Below are 15328 nucleotides of genomic sequence, written 5' to 3' on the forward strand. Positions count from 1 at the left end.
CTCGTACGCCGCGCGCCGTGCCGGCTGTCCGTGAAGGCTGCATGGGGGATCTTTGTCTTTGTGGTGCGAGCATTTGCATATGCGTGCCTAAGCACGTGCGCGGGCGTGTGTACGTGCATGCACTGTGTGTATGTGCGCATGTACGTTTTTTGTATGCGTGTCATGCATGTGTGTATGTGTGTCATGCGTGTGTTTGTGTGTGTCATGCGTGTGTATGTGTGTGGTCATGCGTGTGTGTATGTGTGTGTCAGGCGTGTGTATGTGTGTGTCAGGCGTGTGTATGTGTGTGTCATGCGTGTGTATGTGTGTATCATGCGTGTGTATATGTTGTGTCCTATAACTAACCACACGGATACTTCTTGGAGGCAACGCGTTTTATTATAACAACTCTCTCTCGTTACTCACTACCAGAGGTGGGACAAAGTCATTGTTATGCAAGTCCAAGTCGAGTCTGAAGTCATCAAATTCATGACTCGAGTCTGACTCGAGTCCAAGTCACATGACTCGAGTCCACACCTCAAAGGTGGGACAAAGTCATGTTATGCAAGTCCAAGTCGAGTCTGGAGTCATCAAATTCATGACTCGAGTCTGACTCGAGTCCAAGTCACATGACTCGAGTCCACACCTCAAAGGTGGGACAAAGTCATTGTTATGCAAGTCCAAGTCGAGTCTGAAGTCATCAATCATGACTCGAGTCTGACTCGAGTCCAAGTCACATGACTCGAGTCCACACCTCTGCTCACTACTGCACTATACTACACGGCGGCTACGCTACACGGCGGAAGACTGGACCGCTTCAACCCCGGCTTAGCGAGAGCCGCGGTTGAGGGTCCCCGTGGTCGCTGGGTCCAGTCTCCAGGTCTTCAGATGTCTTGAGGCTTCAGTTGGCGAGTACTGCCCTGACCGTCCCGAGGGTTGGCCTTTTATCCCCAAGTCGGGGTCACCCCTCCCCTCACGACCCCCCCCCCCCCCGCCCTCTAGAACCTTCTAGAAGGCTCATCTTATGGGGCCTTAGGAAGTGGTGGGAGGCCATTATCCCCCTCAGTCCCCAGCCCCTGGGGGGGTCTGGGGTGTCAACCCCTGGTCACGGAGGGGCGGGGGTTGACCCTCGGTTAACCCCTACACACCCAGCTCTCTCTCGGCTGCCCCCTGACGGCCTGTGAGCGTGGTGGCAGCTCAGCTGCCTACAGCGCCTTATTATGGCGCAACACCCCCCCCCCCCTCCGTAGCACCCAGCCGTCTCGGCTGGCAACAATTAGAAAGCAACAATTAACAAAAGGGAAGAAAAAAAAATACGCGAGCCTCAACAGGAAAAGAAAAGAGTAAGCAACCATAAATACCCTAACCCACCTGTACAAACCTACACTATATACAAGCGTGAATCATGAAGGGGTGGAGCAGTGGTGCATGAATAACGACCCCCGGCTCACTGCACAATGTACCCCACACGAGTGCAATAAATGTCAAGGGCAACGTGTACCCGATTCAGTGTGGGGTGGGTGTGTGTGGGACGCGTGAGCGAGTCGGGGTAAATGAAAATCTGTCCTCATGGCCGCCTTCGAGTGCGACCCCCTCAAGGCGATGGGACCCGCGGGTGTGGGCGATGGCGACACGTCAGGGGGTCGTTCGGGATGGGTGTCCGGGGGTGCGGGGGAGCTCCTCTTGGCTTACTCTTTGGTTCTTTCGTTAAAGTGACGTATCAAGAAAAAATAACAAATTAAATACTAGCGTACGACGTTTCGATTGCAACACAAGCAATCATCATCAGGTATAAATGAAATAGAAACACAAATCTAGTACACTTAGAAATGTAATGTAATACAACGGAGAGTCGGATAACATAACAGTCAACACCCTACCTGGTTGATTACGTTCTTCCTGAGAATGCTAAATTTGAGAGAGAGATAAAACACAGAACCAGAGACACACAGACAGACATATAAGTAGAGACAGATATCACAGAGATAAATAGAGAGAGACGTACATAGGCACACAGAGAAACTACGTCTCTGTGTCGAGGCGTTAAATAGAGAGAGGGGGCGGGGGCGGAGAGAGAGGGAGGGGTTAGATAAATTAGCATGTCAATGAGTGGCACGCTGATTCGGTGGAGCCGATGTCAATGGCGCCTGCGCAGGGCAATTGTAGCTCTGCATCAGCAGGCACGCAGCTCGGCTCGTCGGACACCTCACACAACCGGCTCAGACCAAGGGGGGATGAAACAGGAGCGCGTGACACAAAGAACGGCTTCAGACGCGACGGATGCACATATCAGCTGTGGCGACCCCACCGAATCTGCACGTATTGGGGCCGGACCACACGCACCACGTCAACGGGTCCCGCCACAGTTGAGCTAATTTAGGGGACATCCCCACGGGGACCTGCGGGCAGTGAAGCCACGCTTTATCGCCCAAACGCCACTTGTGGTCGGATATGCGGGAGGTCTGCAGGCGTTTGCTGGCGTGCTGTCTAGCCTCAGAATTGATCCTAGCCGCCTCTCGCGCCTCGGTCAGCATCTCGATATTAAAGCGAAGCGTGTCGGTGAAAGCGGCAGGCCGTTTAGGCGGAGAAATACCAAGTTGTATGTCGACAGGGGGTTCGTACTCCCTGCCGTACATAAGATCGAAGGGCGAGTAGCCAGTTGACGCATGGGGGGCCATGCGGTAAGCGGCCAGCACGCCCGGAACGCACAAGTCCCAATCCTGCTGGGACTCGCTCACCTGGTGGCTAAGCATCGTCGTCAGCGTTCGGTTGAACCTTTCCACCATGCCATCTGTTTGCGAAAGGTATGGGGACGTACACACTTTAGAAGTGCCAAGCAGGGTGCATACATCACGGAGCAACTTGGACGAAAAATGTTTCCCTTGATCGGTAAGAAGTCGTTCCGGCGCTCCCTTGTCCATGACGTACCCATTAAGGAATGCGTCTGTGATGGCCGCTGTAGACTGGTTGGGAAGAGGCCAGGCCATGGGCCAACGTGTAAAATACTCCGTTCCAACCAACAGGAACCGATTCTTGCGAGGGGTGGCTGTGAAGGGCCCTAAGATGTCAAGAGCGACCTGCTCATTGACCCGCGAAACCCTTATTGATTGCAAGGGCGGGCAACAGGGCTTCAGCGGGCGTTTTCGATGTGCGCACTGCACGCATCCCTTAACTAGCTCGCCGGGTATACAAGATGGATTTAAACACGAACTATTATATTATTTTACCAAGTAAGGTATGAATGAGCTGCTATATAGTAGCTCTTTTTCACAAGCGCCCTGCCCATCACAAATGTGGGTCTATGTGTAAGTCTCCTCGTCTCTGTGCGAGGCTGTGGGTCCATGTGTGAGTCTACTCGTCTCTATGTGAGTTCACAGGTCTCTTTGTGAGTCTACGGGTCTTTTTTTGAGTTTGTGGGTCTCTATTTGAGTCGATGGGTCTCTGTGTGAGGAGTCTATGGGCTGAGTGAGTATACAGCTCCGACTCCTGGCCACGTAGTTTTACCAGGGCCTGCCCACAATAATGAAGGTATTTAATAATTGTGAGCAGAGAGTCACGGACTTCAAAAGCATTAAGAACAACCCAGAGCATAGGCCTACTGATAGTATCATAGGCCTTGACCAGGTCAATTAAGGAGAGATGTAGGTTTTGTTGGAATTTCCTACACCTCTGTTGTAGCAAACGGACAAAATATGGCATCTGTGCAGGATTGCTCTTTCCTGAAAACACATTGGGCTCCACAAGCCTCACCTCAGCATACCTGGCTAGGGGATGTTGATTAATCCTTTCCAGGACATTTCCCGCAGCACTGAGGATGGAATTGCCCCTGTTGGGCATCCTTCCAACCCTGCAGAACCCGTCTGGGGTCCAGACTGTTATTATGATGTCATGTAGGCCAGTTTGCTCACAAACGCCACCATCCCTCAGCATTTCGCTTGGGAGATCATCTCTGCCCGGTGCTTTTCTTGTTCTCAGATTTCGTATCACCTTCTATACTTCCTCAATAGATAGCACCTTAGCCAGCCACTCACAGGAGATGGCTTCTTCTATACTCTTTAGTCATTTCGGTAAAGTCACGTAGGTGGAAATAAAACAAAATAAATCACGACGTTTAGATCGCAACACAAGCAATCGTCATCAGGTGAACACCTGATGACGATTGCTTGTGATTTTACCGAAAAAACCAAACAGTACGGATTCCTGCAGTAACGAAAGCTTCAAATTAAAATGACTTCTTCTTCCAATATATGAGGCACGACAGCCTCAGCAGGGTCATCCATATTTTTCCCCATAATGTTTTCCACGCTAATGGATTTCCCCTCCTCTAAGACTTCACAGAAATGCTCAGCAAATCTACAAACCTGTTCCTGGGGGTCGTAGATCATATCACCGTTTTTCCCTGTTGTATATATTGTGATTTAAAAAATTATTTAATACAATAAAGGTAAAATAATGAAATAAGAATGCACTATTGGCTCTCTCGTTGTCTAGGGGTATGTATCACCAATCGTGAGAATATCAATGATTCTCGCTTTAACATGAATGGTTCTCGCTTTAAAAATTGCATGTGCAATTGTGTCAGGTCTCGATATTTAGATCTCACCGCAGGATACAGTTCGTTATTACGACAATGATGCACGAGTTTAGGAAAGAAGCACACAGAAACCTGTTTTTAATCTAAGCAACTTTAATCTCAACTTCCAATAACATCTTATAATTAGAACAACAACATTGTCCATGCAAGTTTAGTGTAGCAGCGCCGACTGGCGACCAGGAGCAGCAATTACGGGTGTACCCACCCAAGGGGAAGAACTGAGCCAAAGGTCATAGAAGGGATCCGTCTTTGAGCTCCCAGAACCAGCTGGAAGGTGCGAGAAGGGGGTGTGGCCAGAGCGGGGCCAGATCCCGCTGGAAGGATAAAAGGGGGCGAGAGAGGGAGATTGGTGGCTGTCCCAGGGAATCAAGGTCGTCTCGCCGTGGAAGTCATCCTCGTCGCCGTCATCGCTGCTGCCATGCTTGTCATCGTCCGACGCCATCTTTGCTGGATAGTCAGCCAGCTATCCAGTCAGTTAGCGTCGTCGAGCTCGACATTGGTGGTCAGGTTAAATTTCCCACACTAACACAGCCACCTCGCACGCCGAGCTCGACATTGCTGCTCTGCGATCTGCCTTTTACATGCTAATCTCTCACATTAACATGCTAATATCTCACATTAACATGCTAATCTTCACATTAACATAGCCACCTCCACGCCCTCGTCGTGGAGGCCACTGTCCGCTCACATTAACATCACTAGCCCTGCCCACTTCGTTTATGACCCTTGGGCTACACCATTTTAAAACCCTTAAAACAGTCTGCCTAAGCAGCTTTCCCCCTTATTTCTCCTCCTGATGACGATTGCTTGTGTTTTGATCGAAACGTAGTTTTTTTCTTATCCTATCTTCGTGACTTTACCGAAAGACCCAAGAATATGAATTCCTGCAGTCACGAAAGCTTTAAGCCAAGATTCATGAACAAATAGTAATTATAAAAACCTTTTGCTCCTGGGCTGCACCATCATAAAACAGCACATTCTATAACTAAACAAACGTTTAATACCATAATGTTGGAAAATATTCCTGCGCGGTGGTGGTCAATCCAAACATTACAACTTTTCAAGCAAAGGCTTGTAAGTACCTCTACGATGCATGTGTAATGCGGGCGTAAACGACCTTCCGGAAGTGACGTCATGGAGGGAGGAGTTACGTCACATGGGGGACAGGGTTCAGAGTTATAAGGGGAGAAACCGGAAGCAGTAGGGAGTGATCGGAGACTGGGGAAAGTGTAAGGCCACGCAGGGCGGAGTGGGGAAGAGAAAGTGTGGCGAGATCGCCACACACACAGACCTCGAGGATCGGCACCGTCGGCTAGCGGTGACCGACCCCGGGGCTGGAGGAGCAGCGAGGAGGCTGCAGAGAGAGAGCAGCGGGTCTGCAAGGGTGGAGTCGAGCAGCGGGGGAGTCTGCACGACGAGACAGCAGCGGGTCAGCAACGAGGGAGTGGGCTACGTGAGCGACAGCAGCCTGGGGGCTGCAGAGCGAAGAGTATATAGGGGAGTGCTGTGAAGTGGGCTACGTGAGCGATAGCAGCCTGGGGCTGCAGAGCGAAGAGTAAGGTGGAGTGCCGTGAGGGAAAAGAGATCGAACCCAAATAAAGGACACAGGACAGAGAGAAGCGTCCGAGTCTTTTATTACACTGGTGTTGGAAGTGTAACGGCATGGCAAAACAACTGAGAAAAAAGAATATTCCGTCTCCGGCATCGGCTTCTTCTTCCGACGACGAAGACCTTCCTCCTATGGTGGACCTGACTCCGACAGACGAGGAGATCCGTGCTGGGACGAGTGCGGATCCGGGGGTCCAAGAGGTCGTCGCGTCGGCGGACCCGTCTTTACTAAAGAACGTCGATTTAAGATGGAGTCAGATGAAACTCTCAATAACGTACTTGCACAGTTGTGTGAGCTCGTCACGCCGAGAACGGCGTCTGGAGGAGATGTTGGTGGTCTGCAGGAGCCCGGGTTGTCTTCGCTGTCACCGCCATCAGCCACGCGGCGTGAGGATGCCATCTTGGGCGTGGCGCACGAGGAAAGGCGGGAAGCCGCCATTTTGGGCCCTTCTCGGCGTAAGGCCGCCATCTTGTCGACACCACGTTGGGACGCCATGTTGAATCTGCCACCCGATGAGTCAGCGGCTGGAGGGAGCACGCCAAGAGGTCGCAGTCGTCACTTGCCGACTGTAAAAGAATTCTCCATCGGGGGAGATTGGAGCGCGTTCGCCTGCAGATTTTTGGCAGCGGTACGCACGGCGAGGTGGACTGACGCTGAGGCATTAGAAGTTCTTTCAACTCTTCTCGATGATGAGTCTGTTAGATTCTTCCGCTCCATAAAAGCCGCAAAGAAGAAAACGTTGCGAGGAGTATTCACTGAAATGGCTGACGCTTACGAACCACCGGACGATGCTCATCGCCGGTTTGTGCAACGACAGCGCGCACCCGAGGAGTCTCCGGTGGCGTATAGGGGTGCGGTGCTAGAACTGGCTATGGCTGCATACCCGGAGACGGAGCCTGACCTGCTGGAACCTCTTAACCTGGGGAAGATGCTGGAGCTGTCCCGGGATCTCGGCATTCCTATGCCGGTGTGTGGTCATGAGAAGCTCACCTCCCGGGCTGCGGCCAAATGTCTAGATGCCCAGTTCAACCTGCGCCGGTGGAAGCAGGTTACAGCGTGGACGGGGGGGCCTATCGTCGAAGGGGGAGCCTTGGGTTGGGACCCCAAAAAGGCAGTTTAGGGGGCCCGCAGGAGCTGTCGGCTGCCGCGACTCCGTGGACGGGCCGCGGGGGGCCGGGGCCACGGGCTGCGCCGCCGACATGGCCACGTCGGGACGGGGCGTCCGCAGCGCGCCGTAACAACATCGACTGTTTCCGCTGCGGGCGTAAGGGCCATTACGCTCGGGACTGCTGGGCCCGCGTTCCGAGTCCGCCCCAGCAGGAGGCCTCGACTGCGGCCGCTCCAGGAAAGGATTCGCCAGCACAGGCAAGTCGGTGCACACCAGACACCCGGCAAGGCTTGACACCTCATTCATCACCGTTGTCGTGCGATCCGGGTGTTGTTAATAACGGGAGCCCATCGACTGCACCTTGTCGCTCGGTAATGCAGTAGCGTAAGCTGGCTCGGCGGGTTGTCGCGGCCGCTACCGGTTCGTCCACCGTACCTGGGTCGATACAAGGGGTGGACGTGCGGATTTTGGTAGATTTTGGAGCGTCCGCGACCATTATTTCTGATGTAATATTTCATCTCTTGAACATCCCACCAGAGGCCGTGAGTCCAGCTTACGCTTCCTGCATCGCCGCGAACGGGGGTAGCATGGGCATTGTGGGCCAGGTGAACGCAAACATCGCTATCGGGGGAGTGTCTGCCTCGGGAATTGTGTTAATTTCGAGGTCTCTTGCGGTTCCTTGTTTGTTAGGGACCGATTTTCTGGCCAGAATGCCCATCCTGATTAGAATTAATGAGAGCTGCATTGAGCTACCGGAAGGCCGAAAAATTGCGTTTTTGCCGTCAGCCTGGGGGCGACCTGATCCTGTCGCCCAGGTGCAGGCGTTGTCCGAGGTGTCTGTTGATATTCCACCTGGCTCACAGATACTCATTCCCTTGCGTTATCGGAAGCCTGTACCTGGTCGTCAAGGAGCGATTGGTGTTTTGTTGTCGCCGTCCGCCGCTATTACGGGTGGATCGGCACTGGTTGGGGCACAAACTATTGTCCGGCCAGACCAACAGCCGTTTTTGCAAGTGCTTAACGCGAGTACTGAAAGCGTGTGTGTGCCGGCGGGTACTGTTGTGGCACATGCCACTACTGCGTTTACAGCTCATGATAATTTGTCCAGCCGGGGAGTTGTTGGAGGTGTTTCGGGGGCCGGAGCTGCAGATGATCGCTGGATCGCTGAATTGTGTGCGGAAAATTCGGCTCTTTCCGGGGAACAACGTTGTGCGATTCGTAAATTATTATTCAGCTATTCTGACGTGTTTAGCTCTGACGATTTGGACTTGGGACGCACCTCGTTGCTTTACCATCATATTGACACAGGGGACGCTGCCCCTATTCGGTTAAACTCGCACCGGATGAGTCCGGCGGAACGCGAGCATGTTCGAGGGGCAGTGGATGACATGTTGGCTGCGGACATAATATCTCCGTCTACCAGCCCATGGGGCGCGCCTGTTGTTTTGGTCAAAAAGAAAGATGGCAAATTGAGATTTTGTGTTGATTTTCGTAAATTAAATAAAGTGTCGGTAGCAGATGCATATCCCCTGCCGCGTATGGACGACTCTCTCGATGCCTTGTCGGGGGCGAAGTTTTTCTCGACGCTAGATCTCTCTTCGGGCTTCTGGCAGCTTCCCCTTGATGAGTCCTCGCGAGAAAAAACAGCTTTCCGTACGCCGCAGGGGTTATTCCAATTTAACTGCCTTCCGATGGGGCTGAATGCGGCCCCTGCCACTTTTCAGAGGTTAATGGAGTTGGTATTAACGGGGTTGCAGTGGGAGACGTGTCTTATATATCTAGACGATGTTATCGTCTTCAGCCGCACATTTGACGAGCATTTATCGCGTTTGGAGGCTGTGTTCACCAGGATGCGCTCTGCTAATTTGAAATTTAAGCCTAAGAAATGTCACCTACTGCAACACTCCGTGCGTTACCTGGGGCACATCGTCAGTGCGGATGGGGTGGCCACGGATCCGGACAAGACTGCGTGCGTCCGTGACTGGCCAACCCCTGCCACGGTGGGGGATGTGCGTCGGTTTTTGGGGTTCGCCTCATACTATCGGAGGTTTGTTCCAAACTTTGCTACGATCGCGAGGCCTTTGCATCTCCTTACGGGAAAAGGACATAAATTTGCTTGGGGACCGCCAGAGGAGGCGGCGTTTCGAAGCCTACGCGATCTATTGGCTACGGCGCCGACGTTGGACTATCCGGATTTTGAACATCCCTTTATTCTGTATACGGACGCGAGTGACACGGGTATTGGGGCGGTGTTGTCTCAGTCCAAGGGTGGTGTGGAACGCGTGGTGGCGTATGGTAGCCGGGTTTTGTCTCCAGCTGAGACCCGTTATTGCGTCACACGCAGGGAACTTTTGGATATAGATTTTTTTCTCCGCCAATTTCGACCGTACTTGTACGGTCGTTCGTTTATTGTTCGCACAGATCACGCGGCCTTGCAGTATGCGCTTAAAATGGACCAACCGTCCGGACAGCTGGCGCGGTGGTTGGACATGCTGCAGGAATTTTCCTTCCAAATTCATCATCGGAAGGGAGTGCGTCATGCTAATGTGGACGCACTTTCCAGGCTGCCGCAGCGATCCCCTTGCGCGTGTGCGTCAGGGACGCATAGGTGTGGGCCGATTCAGCACCCCCCTCAGCCTGTCGCGTTGGCAGTCGAGGTGCCTGAAGCTCCGCTTGAGCCGGGGCCGGCTGATGGGGGACCGGCTGATGGCATTTTACATCTTCCGAGGTCCGTGTGGATCCGCGAACAAATGTTGGATGATTCTTTGGTGACATTACGTAAGCGGCCAGTGAAGGGAGAGGGGGGTGTGCCGGAAACTGCTCTCCGTGATGGCTTGCTGATGTGGAGGGAACGGATACAGGAACGCTGGCGTCTTGTTGTACCGGCATCATTGCGGTACGAATTGATTAGAACTCTGCATTGTGACACGCTTTTACATCTGGGAGTGCAGAAGACCCTATTGACGCTGCAGCGAGATTACTATTGGCACGGCATGACGACGGATGTCGTCGGACACGTTCGTGCGTGTCCCGATTGTGCCCGCCGTAAGCCACCTAAACATCCATATGTGCCGCCTATACAATCTATTCAAGTGTCTCGAGTTAATGAGTTGGTGGCGTTAGATATTTTGGGACCCTTTCCGCCATCCGCTAGGGGAAATAAATATTTGCTGGTAGGGGTGGAGTACCTCTCCCGCTGGCCGATGGCCTGGCCCTTCCCTGACCAGTCAGCGGCGTCTATCACGGACGCCTTTCTTTTTGGGTATGTTATGGACAAGGGGGCGCCGGAGAGACTCCTTACGGACCAAGGCCGGAATTTTTCATCTAAATTGTTGGGGAAGGTGTGTGCGGCTCTTGGAACAAAGAAAATTCGGACATCTCCCTACCACCCGCAAACGGATGGTATGGTGGAACGGCTAAATAGGACTCTGTCCGCCATGTTGTGCCATACGGTTAGTGAAAAACAATCGGATTGGGATTTGCATATCCCTGGGGTGCTTTCTGCGTACCGAATGACGCCGCACGTGGCTACAGGATATTCGCCGTTTTTTCTTATGTACGGTCGTGAAAACGTACCGCCGATTAATGAACAGTTGGGAACCGGAATGAGGGGACCTGCCAAGCCTCTGCCTGACTATATTCAGGACACCGTTCGCCGAGTCACTGTGGCACGGGAAGGGGCCCGCGTGGCTACGGCCAAAGCCCAGGCTCGGAATGAGAGGTGTGCGCGCCGTTCAAAAGGGGAATGCCCCTGGAAACCGGGGGACCTGGCCTGGCTTCATTGTCCACAAGTGCGGCCAGGTACCTCTCCTAAGTTACACAAACCATGGCAGGGCCCGGTTCGCCTCATTGAGGTTCCCAACCCACAGTCGGCGCGTGTTCGGTTTGGATCTCGGCGTTGGTTCGTCCACACATCTCGGTTGAAACCATACGTGGCCCCTCGACCTGATGCGTCATCTCCTGAGATTGCCTTGCCGGGGTCTGTTGCTGCCGACGCGCCTTTGCCTGTGCCTGCTGACCTTGCAAGAGCGCCTGTTGTGCCTTTTACAGACGAGCCGGCCGTAACGTGGCAGGGGAAAGACGACTCAGCTCGGGGTGCGCCTAACACGGCTGCGGAACCTTTGAGGCCCGCAGCCCTTCCAACCCTGCCGCGGACGCGATTGCGGGACGCCCCTGATGCTGCGCCGGCAAATTTGGGGGACCGGGACGTTGCCAGGCTTCCAATAACGACAGACAAACTTCAACCTGTCGCTCTTAAGACCCTGCCACGTTCTCGTTCGGCGGGAGGGCCGCCGACCGTCCGGGACGGTCCGGCGACCCGCACCCGCTCAAAATCCCTCACATTTCGTTAAATATTGTGTTGTGTTCTTGTTCTTCGATATAATATTGTGTGTTCTGTGTCCTTTTTGTTTTTTTTGTATACGGTCGTGTTCGCTCGCATTATTGTTGGAGTTGTGTTCAGCCGAGGTCGGCTGGATTTTCTCTACGGGGGAGGGTGGTGTAATGTGGGCGTAAACGACCTTCCGGAAGTGACGTCATGGGGGGAGGAGTTACGTCACATGGGGGACAGGGTTCAGGGTTATAAGGGGAGAAACCGGAAGCAGTAGGGAGTGATCGGAGACTGGGGAAAGTGTAAGGCCACGCAGGGCGGAGTGGGGAAGAGAGAGTGTGGCGAGATCGCCACACACACAGAACTCGAGGATCGGCACCGTCGGCCAGCGGTGACCGACCCCGGGGCTTGAGGAGCAGCGAGGAGGCTGCAGAGAGAGAGAGCAGCGGGTCTGCAAGGGTGGAGTCGAGCAGCGGGGGAGTCTGCACGACGAGACAGCAGCGGGTCAGCAAGGAGGGAGTGGGCTACGTGAGCGACAGCAGCCTGGGGGCTGCAGAGCGAAGAGTATATAGGGGAGTGCTGTGAAGTGGGCAACGTGAGCGATAGCAGCCTGGGGCTGCAGAGCGAAGAGTAAAGGGGAGTGCCGTGAGGGAAAAGAGATCGAACCCAAATAAAGGACACAGGACAGAGAGAAGCGTCCGAGTCTTTTATTACACATGTCTCCCTTGTGTTAGGGACGCTAGCGAAGCAGTAGGGGGTGCTCATTTTGCCTTTGTTGTTTCAAGGGAGGAGTTCCCAGGCCTCTGTTACTGTGTGTTTTTAGAACGCGCTAAATCCAGATATGTAAAAAACTAAATATTACATAAAAAATAGGCGATATGATTCTTCATAGAATTTTTTGAAAATGGCATATATACAATACTCCTAATGATGTTCGTCCACTTCACAAATGGGGCCCTAAAGATAATCCAAATAACTACCGACTTATCTAATTTTTGTCTCCATTGATGAGAATTTTAGAAACTACCAAATTAGCAGTTTCCTGTCCGACAACAATCTATGACATCTAAAACAATCTGGGTTCCGAAAAAAATACAGTACCACATCTGCTGCACTAGACTCTCTGAATCACATTTACAGTAGCCTTGATAATGAGCAGTACTGCGCCACTTTTTTCTTGACTTGTCCAAAGCCTTTAATACAGTAGACCACAACATCCTGCTTAGGAAATTAAGTTGCCTCGGTTTCTCCAAACACGCAGTAGAATGGTTAAAAATGTACTTCTTTTCTCGCAACCAAACTGTTTGCACAGATGGTTGGAGGTCAAACAATGTTAAGATAACACTTGATGCAGCTAATTCGGCTGTGACGGTCCCACCTGATGACGGAGACTTGTGTTGCCTCCGAAACGTCGTGATTTTTTGTTTTATTTTATTTTCATTAATTTTGATGTTTTACCTACGTGACTTTACCGAAAAAACCTAAGAATATAAAAAAAGAGGTTCCACAGGGTTCCATCCTCGGCCCCCTCTTGTTCTCTGTTTACGTAAATGACTTGGGCACTGACCTGGATCATTCCAGGGTAAATCTTTTTGCAGATGACACGATACTGATTACTGCCGGCTGCTCTCCGGATGACGTGATTGCTAAGCTCCAGGGAGATTTCAACAAAATACATCAGCTAGTTGCTCTTAAACTAGTCCGGAATACCTCCAAAATCAAGGTGCTATGCTTCTCACCAGGACTAAAGCAGGAAGTTTTTTTTCCACAATTACATTCCTTAAATAATGATCAAATAGAGCAAGTAAAGATCTATACGTATATTGGGGTCATCCTGGATTCGAAACTGAATTTTGAATATCACATTGATTATATTGGTAAAAGACAAAAATAAAAATTGGTTTTCTGTATCGACAGAAGCACTGCTTCCCCCCTATGTTCCGTTTGGAATTGATAAAAGCTACCATATTGCTTCTACATGATACTGTGACATTGTACATAATCAGCCCCAAGTACTGTACTGAAGAAGCTTAAACAGTGATTTGTGATCGGGTATTACTGAGGCAGAATCCATCTCCTCAGCAACCCGTGACCAACACCCATCTTTGCAGCTGTGTATGGATCTCCAAATCTCTGAGAAAAGGCTGTGGTAAGCCTCCTCATTCTCTGACATGGGATGCTGTAGACCGTGAAAGGGGACGTCGCTTTTTCTCAGCCAGCCTGAACACCTCCTCTGTCTGCCAGGGTCTCTGGGGAGATTTGGACAGTGCACCCAAAGCAGCCATTGCCACAGTCCTATAACTCGCCCATTTCCCCTCGACATCAGGAATGGTGGAAGATGCAAACCCCAGCTGCAAGTGATCATGAAATTCTCGCTTGCAACTTTCATTAGCAAGCTGAGACCAGGCCGCTGTGTATTCGAATAGGGTCCTGGATGTACACCCAAGAATGGCATGCGCATCTTAGAGATGATAAGCCGATGGTGAGTGGGCAGATCAGCTCTATGGTAGGGCCTGGTGTCAAGGACATAGGCCCGTATACACTTTTCCATCATTACGTAGTCCAGATGTTCTTGTTTGGACCCGGCATGCATCCATGATGTTGTGTGGATGCACCAATGCTGGAACAGTGTGTTTGTAATTACAAGCCCATGGGCTGCACACAAATCTGGCAGCCTCCAACCGTTGTTTTTGAGCTGATCTGCCCGAAGCCTTCCAATTACTCCAGACTAGGTGCCAGAATCATGACCCACTCGGGACTCAAAGCCACCCAACAATATTACTATATCTCGAAGGGCCACTTTAGCTAGCACCTGTGACAGGAGGTCATAAAAGGCATCTGATTTATCGGCCTTGCCTGCATCCCTCCACTTATGTTCATCTTCGGTGGGGGCATAAATAACCACGACCTCCATACCTCACCTTTGATTGAAGAGAAGGCGAGCCCACAGTAGCCTGGGTCTTCTAATTTCACACACCTCACCGCTATGCTCCCATATCCCCTTCATTATTTTGTTCAAAAGAAAATACACTCTCTATTGTTTGGCAGTCTTATGCCCCGAGTAGAGGACTATCCACCCCTCATTGTGGCTGGAGCCAGTCCACCGGACCTGCTGAATGCCGCAGAGATCCAGCCGGTACCAGTCCAGCTCCTGACAGAGGAGTGGCAGTCTCTCCTCCGCAGTGAGCGTTCTAACATTCCACGTGGCCACTCGCAATGGCTTCTTGCTGTCTCTGGAGGAACCCCAATTGTAATGATTCAGTCCCTTGGCTACTTTAAATGGGGTTTATCCAGGAGACGTCACAGAAGCCTGTCCCCGCGGGGCCTGCGGCACAAGTTTAGTTAGATTTTTAACATGTGTATTAGTGGTATTTGTATTGGAGGTGGAGGGTTTACCAGACCCTCACACACGTCCAGAGCCCTGGTATTGCGCTATGGTGGCTATAACCACCATTAACGGGTATTGCCGATTTTGTAATTGGCCTTTCCTGGATGGCATTGCTCACATCCACCACAGCATTACCATCCGGCCCTAGTGAGGAGATAGGTGGTTGTTTTTGCTGGAAAACTTGAACACGCACACACATAGAATTAAATCAACACGCACACACACACGTGCACACACATGGACACGGAGACATGCACATGTGAACAAAGAAACACATACAGATACATACACATGAACATATATAGATACACACACAACAC

Source organism: Lethenteron reissneri, chromosome 69, assembly GCF_015708825.2.
Source record: "Lethenteron reissneri isolate LAM-NWPU_2019-01 chromosome 69, ASM1570882v1, whole genome shotgun sequence".
NCBI classification, from domain to species: Eukaryota; Metazoa; Chordata; class Hyperoartia; order Petromyzontiformes; family Petromyzontidae; genus Lethenteron; species Lethenteron reissneri.